This window comes from Pseudophryne corroboree, chromosome 1, assembly GCF_028390025.1.
Source record: "Pseudophryne corroboree isolate aPseCor3 chromosome 1, aPseCor3.hap2, whole genome shotgun sequence".
NCBI classification, from domain to species: Eukaryota; Metazoa; Chordata; class Amphibia; order Anura; family Myobatrachidae; genus Pseudophryne; species Pseudophryne corroboree.
Genome location: NC_086444.1, coordinates 351,284,359 through 351,300,758, shown reverse-complemented (window position 1 = coordinate 351,300,758; position 16,400 = coordinate 351,284,359). Strand labels below are relative to the sequence as shown.

General features: G+C 44.2%; 1 protein-coding gene and 1 long non-coding RNA gene across 10 annotated transcripts in view; one reads left to right on the top strand and one right to left on the bottom strand.

The window, feature by feature from the left end:
• The window catches only part of ARVCF (ARVCF delta catenin family member), a 1,509,311-nt gene that overhangs the window by 558,819 nt on the left and 934,092 nt on the right, over window positions 1-16,400 (bottom strand). The window lies entirely within an intron of this gene.
• Window positions 1-16,400, top strand: part of LOC135070123 (uncharacterized) — a 182,686-nt gene that overhangs the window by 26,575 nt on the left and 139,711 nt on the right. The window contains exon 2 of the long non-coding RNA XR_010256302.1: window positions 4,654-4,767. This is a non-coding gene — a long non-coding RNA (uncharacterized LOC135070123). The remainder of the gene's footprint in view (window positions 1-4,653; window positions 4,768-16,400) is intronic.

The following is a 16,400-nucleotide window of genomic DNA, read 5'->3' as shown; positions in this document are numbered from 1 at the left end:
AATCAACTTATTTGCCAAAAAAATCAGTAAAATGTGAAATAAGTAGATGGTTTAGGGCTCATTCCCCTATAAAATGAAAATAAAATAAACAAATAAATGAAGACAGATAAAGCATGCTCTTGAGCTTATTTATATTTTATGGCCCTGGTAATTACATTGGAAAATGATCAAAAAGTGAACATTACAACTTGGCAATAATGTACAACAAGCAAACTGCAAGGAAGTAGTTCCGCAAACATCATCTTGCTAGAATGCAGAGCAGCTAATGTTTATTGGCAGCAGTGTGCAGAGTACATTTGTTAATTTCATTGTCAAATTACATTTATATATAGAAGTTTGGACCTGAAGTGCTAGTCTCACTGAAACTAGAGGAGTTGTACTATCTTCTGTAGCTTTCAATAAGGACTCGAGTCTTTAATCAAACTGATCTGATTATACACAGATGTTTTACCCAGTACCACGATAGCCAGACAGGTCTGAAAAGTAGAAAGAAGGTAAACAACAGTCGGTGCTCGGTGGTAATGTCATCTCGGAGTTTATGTTAAGGAACATGGAATTGCAATAGGAGCTGATAAATTTCCCTGTCTTCTGCGGGAAGACAGTAATGTTTCTTTTTAGGGCATTGGCGTCATTACATTTAAATAAAAGAATGTTGCTGTATGTAATCTTTATTTCTCTTTCCATTAAGCATAGACAGAATATGTGGATGACCAGAGATAGATGAAATACCATTAGGGAGAGTTTCAAACCAATGTTGTGCTTATAACTTATTCAAAAAATTGCAGGTTAGGGGGAAGGGGTTCGGGGGTGCCAGGGGTGGGGGAGGGGCGGTTGTGAGGGTGCCGCGGGTGGGGTAGGGGCTGGTGCGGTGGTGCCGCGGGTGGGGGAGGAGCAGGTGTGTGGGTGCCGCAGGTGGGGGAGGGGGTCTGGTGCCACCACAGGTGAGGGAGGAGCGGTTTGCGGATGTGCTGCAGGTGGGGGAGGGGCGGGTACGAGGTGCAATGGGTGTGGGAGGGACGGGTGCGGAGGTGCTGTGGGTGGGGGGTCCGTATATATACCCTAAAATATTGCTGGGATCTTGATGCAGTGGTATGTTTTAGCTTTGATTTGTTTGGGGTTTTTCAGTACCTTAAGGGCTTGTTCTAGGAAACTGATAGATAAGACTTCAGTTTCATGACATGTTTCTTTGTATTATTTTGTACTTGTAAACTCACTTTTATGTGTTGATGACTTATCATTTATAAGTAAAATATATTACTTATATTACTTTTGACTGGATATTGAATTATCTATTTCCAATGTTTTCTTTATTTAAAGTTTTAATATAAATGTTTTAATCTGGACAAGGAAAAGTTCTGAGAGAGAATAAAAGGACTTTATCAGTACCCATTTTTTAATAGTAAAGAACATGCATAGATTGTAATACGTACTGTGTAAGAAAAAAATAAAAATAAAAAATCTAAGCACAAACATACAGTATGTTTCCTACTGTATAATCCCAGTAGGGCTGGACTTACCCATAGGGTCCCAGGGGAAACCCCCGGTGGGCCCCACTGCCTGTGTAAATAAATAAATAAATAGATAATAATTAAAAAAAAAGTGTACATGAACTATATGCCGGGGTGCGGGAAATGTGAGAAGACCACCACGGGTTCGCTTCTCAAGCACGTCAGCAAGCGATAATGATGACATCGGTGGAGCCGGCATTGATGCTAGACACACGGCGACCCCTTTTGTGGTAAACACCCGGGCAGGGGCCTCCACCCGGGGAAGAGCAAAACGAGAAGGGGAGGCCAAACGAGGAGGCAGAGCAGTTGGAAGGCCGCCCAAACACAGAGCCACCTAATTTTCAACCTATCCTCGTATGATCTCCAGGAGTCCGAGCAACGACTCCTCAGCAAGGGACTCTCCTTCATACCTACCAACTTTGTGGATCCATTCAAATGGAAGGTAGAGTCATTTAAACTAGCCCGTTCATTAAAAATCAAAGAACACTTCTCTAAACACCCCACGGTGAACACGGAATCCACTTTACCTGGCCGAATTTCCAAGTTGGGTAATCGTTCCAGATTTGACCCGCAGTCAAATAACGCCACTCTCAAGACTTTCCATAGATTAATGGACAATGCCAGTGTGCACAGAACGCCAGGGGTTAAACACAATCTGTCCAGTGATGAACGACAAGCGTTAAGGAATTTACAACAGAGGACTGATATTGTCTTGAGAGCCGCGGATAAGGGCGGCTCAATTGTTATCCAGGACACGTCCACATATGCTGCGGAGTGTGACAGGTTACTGAGTGACGGCAATACATATTGCCGACTGGACAAAGACCCTACTCCTGGGTTCAAACAGGAGCTTGATCTATTGTTGAAAAATGCAGTCAGAGAGGGGTTACTATCTCAGGTAATTAGTGAGAAATTGTCCACAAAATGGCCGGTGGTCCCATTGTTTTACACCCTCCCTAAGATTCACAAGGACGCACAGAGACCTCCGGGGAGACCTATCATCTCTGCCTGGGGGTCTCTGTGCGAGCCAATTGCAATATTCTTGGATGCCTATTTGCAGCCATGCATCCAGGATACTTTTACTTATTTAAAAGACACTAAGATGTTGTTGGATAGATTGGCTAAATTGGGACCACTCCCTAATGACATGACCATGGTGACAATAGACGTTACCAGCCTCTACACGTGTATCCCGCACGAGGCTGGGTTGGAGGCTGCTAGACGGCTAATTACGGCTAACCGGTTATATACAGGCCCAGATGTGGATTTGTTTATTGAGCTTTTGGCCTTTACACTGACACATAATTTCTTCCTGTTTAATGGTAGGTTTTACAAGCAACTGACGGGGTGCTCGATGGGGTCCCCAGTGGCCCCGTCGTTTGCCAACAGCTTTATGTGGGAAACAGAGAGGGGATTGTTCTTTGAGGATGCGAACATCGCAGGGCACATTCTGCTATATTTTCGCTACATTGACGATCTCCTCATCTTCTGGAGTGGCGACATCCAGATTTTGACTGAGATCATCAACAGACATAACAGTTCTGATAGTCCTATTAAACTGACCTGGAATCACAGCATGTCTGAGATTTTCTATTTAGACGTATGTATACAACTTAAAGAGGGGCAGTTGGGGACGACCCTATACAAAAAACCCACAGACAGGAATACCCTGCTCCGAGCTGAGAGCTCACATCCCAAAGCCATGATTCGTAGCTTGCCTTACTCCCAGTTACTCAGGGTATGTAGGAACAATACTGATCCAGACACACGGATGTTGCAACTAGAAGAGATGATACAGAAATTCTCAGAGAGAGGAAATTCTCTTCCAGAACTGAAAAAAGCACGAGAAAGAGCGCTGTGCAATTTTCGGAAGCAACCGAAAAGTCACTCTAAAGTTTTACCTAAAGAAACCATACCCTGGGTGACTGAATACAACTCCAGCAGTCCAACTCTGGTAAAGCAGGTCAAAGGGATGTGGCAGATGGCCACCTCTGACTCTGACCTGAAGTGTTTTCAAAATAGCAAATTGATGCCTAGCTTTTCCAGGGGCAGAAATTTGAAAGACCTGGTGGTCAAAACTGACATTACTGGTTTTGACGCCAAGGGTGCATCCAGGCATTTTCTGAGCAAGAAAAATGGTTGCTTTAAATGCCTAGGATGCACGACCTGCTCCTTTTTCATCGTAGGTGAGACATTCCCCCATCCACACACGGGCCAACGGCTAAAAATTAAGTGGCCATTAACCTGCACATCTCGGTTTGTAATCTATGTGATAGTTTGCCCATGTGGGCTCTACTACGTAGGCAAAACCGAATGTCAATTGAAAACACGGTTAACACAACACAGGTCCGCCATCCGTGCAGCCCTGGTTACGGGGGCCAGTGAGCAGCCGGTGGCAAGACATTTTGCCATATATAAACACGGTCTGGCCAGTTTGAGATATCGAACTATTGATCATGTGCCAGCATCTGCACGGGGGGGAGATAGGGGGAGAAAGTTACTCCAACTCGAATCCAAGTGGATTTTTCACCTGGATTGCTTGGCCCCTAGGGGGTTAAATGAGTCCCTGGAGCTCATTAACTTTTTATGAACCAGTCTCCTGTTATATAAATTATTTTTTATTTTTTATTTTTCAGTTTTCACTAACCAGTCTTTAGTACTATTACTGTCCATTATCACCAGCCTGAGGTTCATGGACCATACAGGTAATGGTTTGCTTCTTCAACCCTGTTAGACCACATAGGCTAGGGTTCAGCCGTGGGGTCACACCAGGCTAAGGATAGTATTTATATTATTCACTGACCCTCGGGTTTGCCCGCCTCTCAAATCAAAAATAATTAAAAATAATTAAAAATAGGTATCTACATGTTAAAAATTTATATAAAAAGATTTTAATAATATTGATATATAAAACAGGATTTTTTGAGATATTAGAAGGTTTAATTATCACTACCATGATGATTTAGCTTGTTCCAGGGTGGCAGAACACATAGAATGTTTTTAACGTTTTTATTAGATGTTATATTGCAGTTTTGCACAGAAATCATGTTTATTAGGCTCACTCTAGCTCAGTTGAGCGTGATTTGGATTTGTGAGTCCATATAGCAGATTTGATTGTGTCACTTATATGTGTTATTCATTTCAGGGCTCCCAGCGCGTTACCATAGGAACCGGCTGACCTGATTGCGTCACTTCCGGCCGGGACATGAGACGCCGGGGCACTCCGTGGTCCACGCAGCTGAGAGTCATGATTGTGGGGGTAAGTGGGATTTATGATGCTATATAATCACTGTACATGCACTGTTTGGTTGTCTGAGGAAGGGGATGTGTCCCCGAAACGTCACCTGTTGTTTTCAATAAACACTTCACGGCGTGGAGTCTGTTCAACATCGTTTACAAGACTGTGAGTGCCACCTGTTTTTTCTTATTGCATGTGGGTGGACCAGCATGTCCACAAGGAAGTGCACCTCAGCAAGTTACCAGGAGGAGTGCCGGGGCAAATTTTGGATGGATATATATATATATATATATATATATATATATATATATATGTTACCGTGTTTTGCACAGGACTATAATGCTTTTTTTCTACAGTGCATTACTCTTATTAATCTGGTACGTTAGCATACATGCTCTAGCAATATTATATATATATATATATATATATATATATATTTATCAAGGGACCCAGACCATGCATTCTCCCATGGTTAGGTCAATGCAGGTGCGGATTGGCCCTGCCGGGATCCTGGTTAACCAGTCCCATTGTCCGCTCAGCTGGCTGCCTGTCACTCTCCCCCCCCCCCTGCTGGCAGCAGCAATCAGGCAGCATTAACTGACTGCTTAAGGGATGGTCCCCCCCCCCCCCCGTCCCTCCCGGATCCGCCTCCAGCTCTGTCAGTGTCTCCTCTACAAGAACAAGCAGGCACACAGCTGCAGGAGCTAAGGTAGGTGAGGTGTTATGCCTATCATTAGGTGGGCTGGACTATTCAAATGAATGTCGACAGGACTGGGAGCCCTGTGGAGGTGTCAGCATGAGACTGGAGCGGAGCTTGCCACTCTCACTGACACTGGTGAGTTGCAGCAGTGACAGCAATGTGCGGAGGCTGTGACAATATAATAATGTGTTAGGAGGCTGTAAATACCTGACCCATGCTGGTACTTGGCTGACAGGAACTTTGGTGTGACTGTGTTAGTTCCGTAGTACCGAGTCTGTGCGCTGACCCCATACGGCAACGTGTATGCTCTCTGGTGCATTACTAACCCCTCACTTCCATAACATGCTGAAGCTCTATATACATATATTTCACACAGACATGTTGCACAAATGCCCACTGTACACAAGCTGCACACATACATACTGCACACATGCCCACTGCACACATACATACTGCACACATGCATACGGAACACATACATACTGCACACATGCCCACTGCACACATACATACTGTTGTCGAAGTCGAAAATATTGCAGTACACATATCACGTACAAACTACACTCAGATGGCCTCCGTGCGCGTACTTTTTCTGCCGTGCGTGCACATATTCGCAAGTTGCGTATGACCGCTCCTGCGGTCCTGTGTATTAGCGCGAGGTATGAGTAATTACGGTAGTATTTGTAATCGCACGGAAAAGCCATCAAAAGCCATATTCAATATTTTACCCATATAATGCATAAATCACACACTGATTTATCCTTCTAGTAGCTAGTTACAGTTCACACATAAATTATCCTCCTAGAAACTCTAGCACAATGTTCCAGACTGCCTTGTTTACGCAAAGCTTTGAAATCCTATGAAGAAGGCAAATACCTTTGGTTACCCCCATTGTTCTAGAGTTGTCCAGTATCAATCGAAGACAATAAATATTGGATTGTCATTGTCTTATCTGAAGACAGGACAAACAAAAAGACAATATCCAGGAACCTAGTTTAACTGGAGAAAACTCAATTAACAATAGCTGACAAATTACATACCAGACATTTAGATATCTAAGGTAATAACATTCATGGTCTGAACTCTTGGAAATGTGTGTGTGTGTGTGTGTATATATATATATATATATATATATGTATATGTTTCCTAACAAATTGTAATAACAGGAATATGTGTGTGTATATATATATATATATATATATATATCTTGAGGATGGAAATGGAAAATCATATCATGTGTGGGATCATATTGCTCAGAGTCACATAAACAGTAATCTGGTGGGTATAAGAATATTGTCACATATTGCAACAATAAGTTATTAATAATACCAGATTTATGTATGATTAATGTGAGGGGTTTAACTGGTCATGGGGCGGGAACTCAAATGCAAACAACAGAAATCACATCTCAAGTCTTAGCCATCGCCCACCGCTTGAGCTGACCAATGATCCCCGGTGTACAGGATATGTCCCACCCCCGAACCAATGGAAGAAGAGCATACAGTGTCTATTGTATTGTGTTTTGACCAAATGTATAAAAAGCCAGCTGCAGGCCCAGTCACACACAATCTCTGAAGATCATATACCTTGATGATTGAGGACCGGACCAGGAAGCGCAGGCGAACAAACGTATGTACCATTGACTGTAGCCTTTATCTTTTATTGTATTGTGTTATCAGGGGTGTATCTTGGGGTCCAGGCGCCCCTGGCAAAGTAAGGAACTGGCGCCCCCCATATTTGAAATAGGGAAGGTGCATGTGCAAAAAAGGGTCATGATCATGTGGGAAAGGAGCATGACTATACACTAGTACCCCCTAATCAAATTACGCTACACAGTAGTACCCTTTATACACATCATGCCCACACAGTAGCAGTTCTCTTTACACATCATGCCTACACAGTAATCCTTATCACACTGTGGAGACATCAGCAGTGCATGGCCTGGCCGAGGAGACAATGCCACCTAGGCCAGGTGGTATAATCTAATAGTAGTGCAGTGAAAAATAGTGCAGTGCAGTGCAGCGCACTACCTAATTCAGGTGTCCAGCACTGCACCATACTACAAGATGAAAATGAAAATAAACTGCAGCTCCCGACAGCAAGGGTTGCTGTGAATTTTTGTTTAATTTTAGTTTCTTCCCTGTACTGCATTGTGGTGCAGGACACCGGTGCCAGCTCCTGCCTGCTGAGCGAGCCTCCACCCTCCATCCCAGGCAATGCACAGGCAGCTCGGCACACCAGGTATTGCCAGACACTATGACTTAAGGCAGGGGTCTTCAACCTTTAAGACAGTGTGGGCCACATTACAAAAATTAAGTTAAATCCGAGGGCCACTAAACGCATTTTGCCAATCAGGAGGAGGAACACACTGGAGTGGAGCAGAGCATGAACGATCATCCTTCAGGACCAGCAGCAGCAGCCTCATGTCGGGTGGGTGCGCCGCGGCGTGCGCACCAAAGAAAATACAAAAATAAATACAAAAATCAACAAAAAATGACAGGTGGGGCACGTGCCGTGGTACCCCCCCCCCCCCTAAATCCGCCACTGCAGGCACCATAATCACCCATCCCCCACATAGACAGCACAGGCACCATGTCCACCCCCCGCCCCCCCAACATAGACAGCACAGGTGTCAGAATCAATCCCCCTCCCCCACATTGAGAGACAGCACAGGCACCACGATAAATCCCCCCCCCCCCCCCCGCACACAAACATATAAAGACAGCAGACACCATAATTAATCCCCCCCCCCCCCCCCCCACATGTACAGACAGCACAGGCATTATGATTGATACACACACACACACATATACAGACAGCACAGGCGCCATGCGCACCCCCCCCCCAACATAGACAGGCAGCACAGGCATCATGATTAATCCCCCTCCCCCACATTGATAGACAGCACAGGTACCATGATAAATTCCCACACACACCCACTCAAACATATACAGACAGCACAGGCACTATAATTAATCCCCCACCCCCCACATGTATAGTCAGCACAGGCATCATGAATAACAAACACACACATGCAGCACAGACACCATGATTATTCCCCCCATCACACAAACACACACTTATATACAGACAGCACAGGCAGATTTATAATCCCCCCCTCCCCCTATAGACAGCACATGCGCCCGCCCCCCACGCTGGGTCCCGCACTCATGTAGGACAAGGTGACTTCTACTGGCATATATAAACATAGTACCTCACCGCAGAAATCAGAGGAGCCTCTCGCCACACACGATCAGGCTCAGCCTGAGAGGAACACACTACCCGGAGCTCAGCGCCGCGTCACGTGACTCTCTGTGCTGCAGCAGCTGTACTGGCAGCTACTCCCCCTACTTCCCAGCAGCCAGTGCAGCTGCCACAGCGCAGGAAGTCACGCAACACGGCGCTGAGTTCCAGTGCACTCCAGAGCGCTCCGGAGGATCTTTACAAAAAAAAAAAGAAGTAACAATTTAAACCTGTGCTAGGCGGCCGGGTGGAGGGCCACGGAGATCAGCTCAGCGGGCCACGGGTTGAAGACCCCTGGCTAAAGGTATTCAACCCATTGGCCAAGGGTGGCAATGCCGGGCGGCGCCCTCTGCTTGGCTGGCGCCCCTGGCGAGTGCCATCCTGGCCAATGGGTAGATACGCCTCTGTGTGTTATTATTGTAACCCCCTGCTAAGTAAAATAACCGTTGGTGGGTTGGACCCCAACATAGTTTTTCAAATACAATTGGTGTCATGTCTCTTTCCCTGCTAGATTTGTAAGTGTATTTCAGACATACGTGAAGCTGCATAGTGCTCACGGCGTGTCGTTGTGTGTGTATGCTCTGCGTGTACTTTGTACGTCCGTCGCGGCATTTGTACGCAAAGTGCGTACACAGTACGGAACTTTGAACTGAGTAATAAGTACGTAGGTTAAGGATTGCATACAGCGGCCACAGCGGCTCGATTTTTAAGAGTATTGTGTGTATTTTAAAGTATTGCTTTTAGTCCTGTAAGTAAATCAGCATTTACACTGTAAACATGCCCACTGCACACATACATACTGCACACATACATACATTGGCGTCAGAAGGCGGGTGAGGGGGGTGTGGGGAAGCTGGACATGCCCCAGAAGTGAAGGAGAAAAGATCTGTGAGGCCACGCCCCTTTTAAATTAGGACATGCCCTTTTTCGGTCCGGCAGGCTGAGCGGGGGGTGTAATAATATAGAGTGCGCACCCGGTGATGCCTCTGCATACATACTGCACACATACCCACTGCGCACATATATACTGCACACATACATACTGCACATATGCCCACTGCCACATACATACTGCACACATGCCCACTGCACACATACATACTGCACATATGCCCACTGCCACATACATACTGCACACATGCCCACTGCACACATACATACTGCACACATGCCCCCTGTACACATACATGCTGCACACATGCCCCCTGTACACATACATGCTGCACACATGCCCACTACTGCACATCTGCCCACTACACTCATGCCTACTGTACACATGTCCGTTGTACACATAAATAATACTGCACACATGCCCACTACACACATAGATATTTATTTAAATTGTTTCATTGTATTTTATTTTTATGTTACTCATTTCCTTTTATGCTCTTACTGCAAAGCTGTGTAAATGAGATTCATTTTGGGGAATGTGTATGTCTGTCATTGAGGCCTGGATATGCTGCGCTCAGTGAGGCAGGGATGTGCCACCGTCAGTGAGGCAGGGATGTGCTGCTGTCAGTGAGGCAGTGATGCGCTGTTGTCAGTGTGGCGGGGATGTGACGCTGTCAGTGAGGGGAGGATGTGCTACTGACAGTGAGGCAGGGATGTGCCGCTGTCAGTGATGTTATCAGTGAGGCGGGGATGTGCTGCTATCAGTGAGGTGGGGATGTCCTGCAGTCAGTGAGGTGGGGATAAGGCAGGTAGGTGCTGCTGTCAGTGAGGCGGTGATGAGGTGGGGATGTGCTGCTGTCAGTGAAACGGGGATGTGCTGGGCAGTGATGCGCTGCTGTCAGTGAGGCAGGGATGTGCTGCTGTCAGTGAGGCAGGGATGTGCTGCTGTCATTGAGACGGGGATGTGCTGCCGTCAATGAGACGGGGATGTGCTGCCGTCAGTGAGGCGGGGATGTGCTGCTGTCAGTGAGGCGGGGATGTGCCACTGTCAGTGAGGCAGGGATGTGCTGCTGTCATTGAGACGGGGATGTGCTGCTGTCAGTGAAGTATGGATGTGCTGCTATCGGTGAGGCGGGGTGATTCAGGAAAGTTTGGTATCCTCTGCCTCAAGGAATCTACCTTTAAGATGGTAGAAGTTAACTATTTTTTTTAAGTGTTTGGGGCAACCTATATATTCTGATAATTATTGGATGATATTCTTAAAGTTGTTTCAGCAGGTTTCTGAGCAGGGCTGTGGCAGATGCTTCCAGACTCAGGAGAACTTTGCAGCCTGAAGTTATTCTGGTGTGACCTGTTCTCAAAGTCAGTTAGTCTTTTAGAACCTATCTCACTAGAGATAAAGTACCAGCCAATCGGCTACTAACTGTCATTTTTCAAACACAGCCTGTGACATGGCAGTTAGGAGCCGATTGGCTGGTACTTTATCTCCAGCGACTTTATCTCCATCCAAGGCTTAGTAAATAGACCCCTAAATCTCAGTTTCAATGCTTCATAAAACACCATTCAGATTATCATTTGAAGCAATACCTTGGCATATTAGTTACTAAGTTACCTACGTGACCAGTACCAGTTCCCAAATGCATATGAGTATATCCACAAGCCTGTTATTATATCTGCTTTGAAGACTGTTAAAATGGTCTACATCCCTCATATTATGAGGACTCACTGCGTCAGGAGATTCCATATGACTTTTCAGTACCAGAGGATCTGGCTGGAGTGGGATTCCCATATTGGGGGCTTCAGTCCTAACCAAACATGGTCTACAAAAACCAAGGGTGTACCTTCCCAGATATTTATGTGGAGGTCTCAGCTTCTAACTTCTCTTAAGACGAGTAGAATGCCAAGATCAACCACCAACTTAGAGAGCTGTAAGACATAGTAGCCACATGGTATATGCCTTATAAGTCACTCTTACAGTCTTGAAGATGTAAGTATTTTACTATGTAGTTATATTAAGGAACTTTATATGCTGACCTTCATATGAGTATTGCCTGTGTAGTTCAGCCTGGCTGCAAAAGATCAGGGGCCGGATGTAATGAAGTCCAAGTTGGCCGGAGGTGTGGGTTCCCAGCCAAACTTTGATTTGATTTAAAGCAGCAATCATTTACAAGGCATGGCTTTCACTTGTACATGATTGCCGTTTTAAAAAACGTCCGGTCAACCTAGACATCATTATATCCGGCCCAATGGGTTTCAATATATAGTAATACAGGTTGAGTCTCCCTTATCCAAAATGCTTGTATTTTGGAATAATTGCATACCATAATGAGATATCATGGTGATGGGGCCTAAATCTAAGCACAGAATGCATTTATGTTACATATACACCTTATACACACACAGCCTGAAGGTAATTTTAGCCAATATTTTTAATAACTTTGTGCATTAAACAAAGTGTGTGTACATTCACACAATTCATTTATGTTTCATATACACCTTATACACACAGCCTGAAGGTCATTTAATACAATATTTTTAATAATTTTGTGTATTAAACAAAGTTTGTGTACATTGAGCCATCAAAAAACAAAGGTTTCACAATCTCACTCTCGCTCAAAAAAGTCCGTATTTCGGAATATTCCGTATTTCGGAATATTTGGATATGGGATACTCAACCTGTATAGTAATGTATACTATTTTAGAGCAGCTTTCACTGTGATTTATTTTTATTCTTAGCAGGTAGCCTGTTAATTCTAAGATAAATTGATAGCCAGATATCAGTCACAATCCAACCATTAGGCAGAGGATGTTTATTTAAAGAAAGTACTTATTTTTTATTACTAGGAGAAAGCATTAAAAAAAAATTTCAAGAGGAGGATTATAGCTTCTGACAATTATGTCCTCAGTAGAAAGTAATGCACTCACTAACACTAATTTGAGAAAACAACTGTTTTTGATGACCATTGAAAAGGACATTTGTCCAATCCATGGAGTCTGTAGTTACCATTGTGACTGCCGGGATCCTGACTATATCCTGCTTGATATACTCATATCTTGCCCTCATTAAAAAAATAATCCTATCCTACAACACCATCCTCCCCACAAGGAAGCACTCTGAAGTGAACTAGAGAACAATGAACTTCAGATCACCTCATTTTCTGTACTTACGTTTCTACATCATGAAAATGGGAATCCACTTACTATGCTAATAAAGAAGCACCTGAACCCACTGTAAAGGTATGTGTATACACGGTGAGATTCTTGATTTGCCTGATTTTGACTATGCGATTTCCCTTGAACTCCCCCAGAACCAATTTTGACTATACTTTGTGCTAGATAGTACACTAGATAGTCAAGATTGACTTGCCTGCACAGTCTATCTAGGCTTGCGATACCGACCCCGCGGGACCGCGCATCGGGATCGAATCGGTATCGCAAGCTGCCTAACACCTTGCGATTTCTACTAACTTTCCTTGTGGTGAAAGGATGCATCTCACCGTGTGTACACACCTTTAATGATAAGATGTTTGAAAAACAACCAAGATGATAAGTTGATCCTCTTTGGATATGTGTTAATAAAAATAATGACTAATAATAATAATAATAATAATAATAATAAACACTTGAGAATATTTTTTTTATAACAGGAAGACTGCAAGATAACTGAAGGTGTACCATTTCATAAAAAAAGAAGCAAAGAGCTCGGGGGTGATTTAGATCTGATTGCTGTTGTGCGTTTTCGTACAGCGGGCGATCAGGTACTGATAATGTGCAAGCACATCAGAAATCAACAAAGGGCATCGCCGGCCAGCGACAGGATGGTACGAAAAATCCGATCACACGGGTGTTCGCAAGGTGATTGACAGGAAGAGGCTATTTGTGGGTGGTATCTGACCGTTTACTGGGAGTGTCCAGAAAAAGACAGGCGTTCCCAAGCGTTTTCAGGGAGGGTGTCTGAGGTCAGCTCCGGCCCCGATCAGCCTGATGTGATCACACTGTAGGAGTAAGTCCTGGGCTGCACAGAGACTGCACAATGTGGATTTTAACAGCTCAGCGTACACATAGGATCACACACTTGCACAGCAAATTTACACTCCCCCTGGAGGTGGCGACTAGCTGAACACAGGACAGCAAAATTAGCAGCCCAGCGATCAGATCTGAATCACCCCCATAGATCTCTGGATATCATCAGCAATGTTTATATAGCAATAACATTTTGGCTGAAGGATACATGATATAAGGGTACCAGGAGAGCAGTTTTTATTGATCAGCTGCAGCAAATATTATAGAATAGATAACTGATGCATCCATAATGTTATAGAAGCTTACCGCAAGATTCATGGATACAGTATATCGGAGGGGTCAAGGACAGCATCATTCTTAAGGTTCTGGCAAGATGCATCAAAGCATGTACACCTTCGGGATGTAGCAGTCAGGAGACCACTGGTCACGCGACACCAACCCACAACTTCTTATCACAATTGCAGGACCAGGCAAGCAGCAGCAGAATGCGCGTTGAGTGCTGATACAAACAAAGAATCAACACATTCAGACACTTAGGGCTCTATGAAACAAAAGTGACGATAGAAGAGATTTCATATCACTGCTTATCAGGGTAAAACTCTCATCTCGCCATCTTTTCAATTACAGCTTTGGTGGGGCGGCAGGGCAATGGTGAGCTCACCAGTGAACAGGGTCATGAAAAAGAAAAAAGTAAATGAAACTGAAACGTTTAACTTGATGTGACACACTTGTATAAATGGAGTCCTGTTAGTGCCACCGACATTGTGTACATTATGAATCTACATTGCTGTAGTGGAGGGCACCTGGGCAAGTATATTTGTGGGCAGTAGTGGAGTGCCGGCCTCCATACCAAACACACACACACACACAATATATATATTTTTCACACATTTATAGAACACTGCAACAAAATGGATTTGGAAACGAATCCTCTCTAAACCACATTCATGCACTTAACTTGAGAGCTCGTTGTTATTGAGTTACAATACCTTTTATTAAATAACACATTTCAATATACTGCCATACCTAGGATTCAAACAAATAACCTGTTGCATTACAGTCAAACAATCCACGCATTGAGCTATTTAATCTTGTCTAAAAACTATGATATTTCTAAATATATGAAGCTACTTTATAAAAAAAAATCAGAATTGCAATTGAGCAGATCTATGTAGTATGCAGCAACATCAATCCTTTGCAGCCACACACACTACATAGATCAGCTCAGCTGCAATGCTGATCATTTTTCACAAAGGACAAAGTAGATATGGTAATGCAGCAGGAGGTATCTGGTATAAGTAGACACCTCCTGCATGCATCTGTGATCCAGTGCTGCACATGAAGGTGCAGCATCGGTCACATGCGGTACCATCAGCATATGCAGATACAGGTGCGGTCACACACAGAACATAGGCATGCTGCATGTCATTTTACTCAGCAGAGTCTGCTTGTGCGTCTTATCCTCACAGTGATAAAAATAAGTCAGCAAAAAAATAGGCCTGATGCTAATGGAGTTGCATGGGACCTGTCAGCTTATTCGTGCCAGGCATCTCCCGCTGCGTGTCAGATATATATATATATATATATATATATATATATAAAAATATCTATATATCTGTATATACACACATACACACACACACACACACACACACACACACCCCCCCCCCCCCCCCCCACACACACACACTAGAGAGACAGATAGATCTCTGTTGTCATAGAACCTGCATACCACAATGCAAGAGCGCAGAAATGTATTTCAATTGCATTGTGGTTATTCCTGTGGCATCAGACTTAATTTATACAACATTCATTACTAAGAACCCACTTTAAAGACATTTGGGAGTATGCAATACTTGCCCTGTATTATGTATATATTATTGTGCACAAAATATTCCATGTAATGTTAGAATGTTTGGCAACTGTCACCACAGAGATCACCAATTGATGGCAGCAGCAATGACAGTTTAGATCACTGAGTTCAGCAGCAGAACTGAGATGGTTGCAGTAAATGTCCTCAGCACTAACATATAATTGGCTACTGATTTCCCACGTGTCACTGTGTAATATCGGTGGGAAGATGATGGTATGGGGTACAGGGAAGAGAGCTGATACACAGCCATCACCAACTGCCGCCCGCATGCCACATTTGAATTATCCATAGTATAAAACCCCAGCGCACGGCAGTATCACTGGCATATACTCAGTTGAAGCTGCAACTGACGCATGAGCAAAGCCTCTGGAGGAGCTAACTAGTCTGTACCTAGTGAATACTTCCCACAATTGACCAGTGACCGGATCAGCACATACAAATAGATCTGTGCTGTATGTGATTTTTTTTTTTTTACTTTTGTACACCTACTTTTACTGTGAACTACATCAGCAGCTGCAATGAGCTGGAGGGATTTAATTACAGTTGATTGGACCGGGTCCAATACAGAACATCAATGGGACGTGGCTGAGATCAGTACATCTCAGGCCATCAACAAGACCAACCTCAGAAAGGGCACCATCAGGAAGGGCACCATCAGGAGGACCATTCCCAGGAACAGCAGGAAGTGGACCAAATGCAAGCGTATATGAACTCACCGGATTCACCGTCACACTCAAAATTGCCATGAGCAACTTCCTTTCTTCTAATGGCCTTCCCACAATTAGAAGACGCACTGTTGGAGAAGGAGAAGCCGGATAGACGTGTACCATCTGTCTCTCACAGTTTGAGATGGGAGAGGAAATAGCAGTGATATCCTATCGCCATGTCTTCCATTTACCATGCTTGATTCAATTGCTTGAGTTT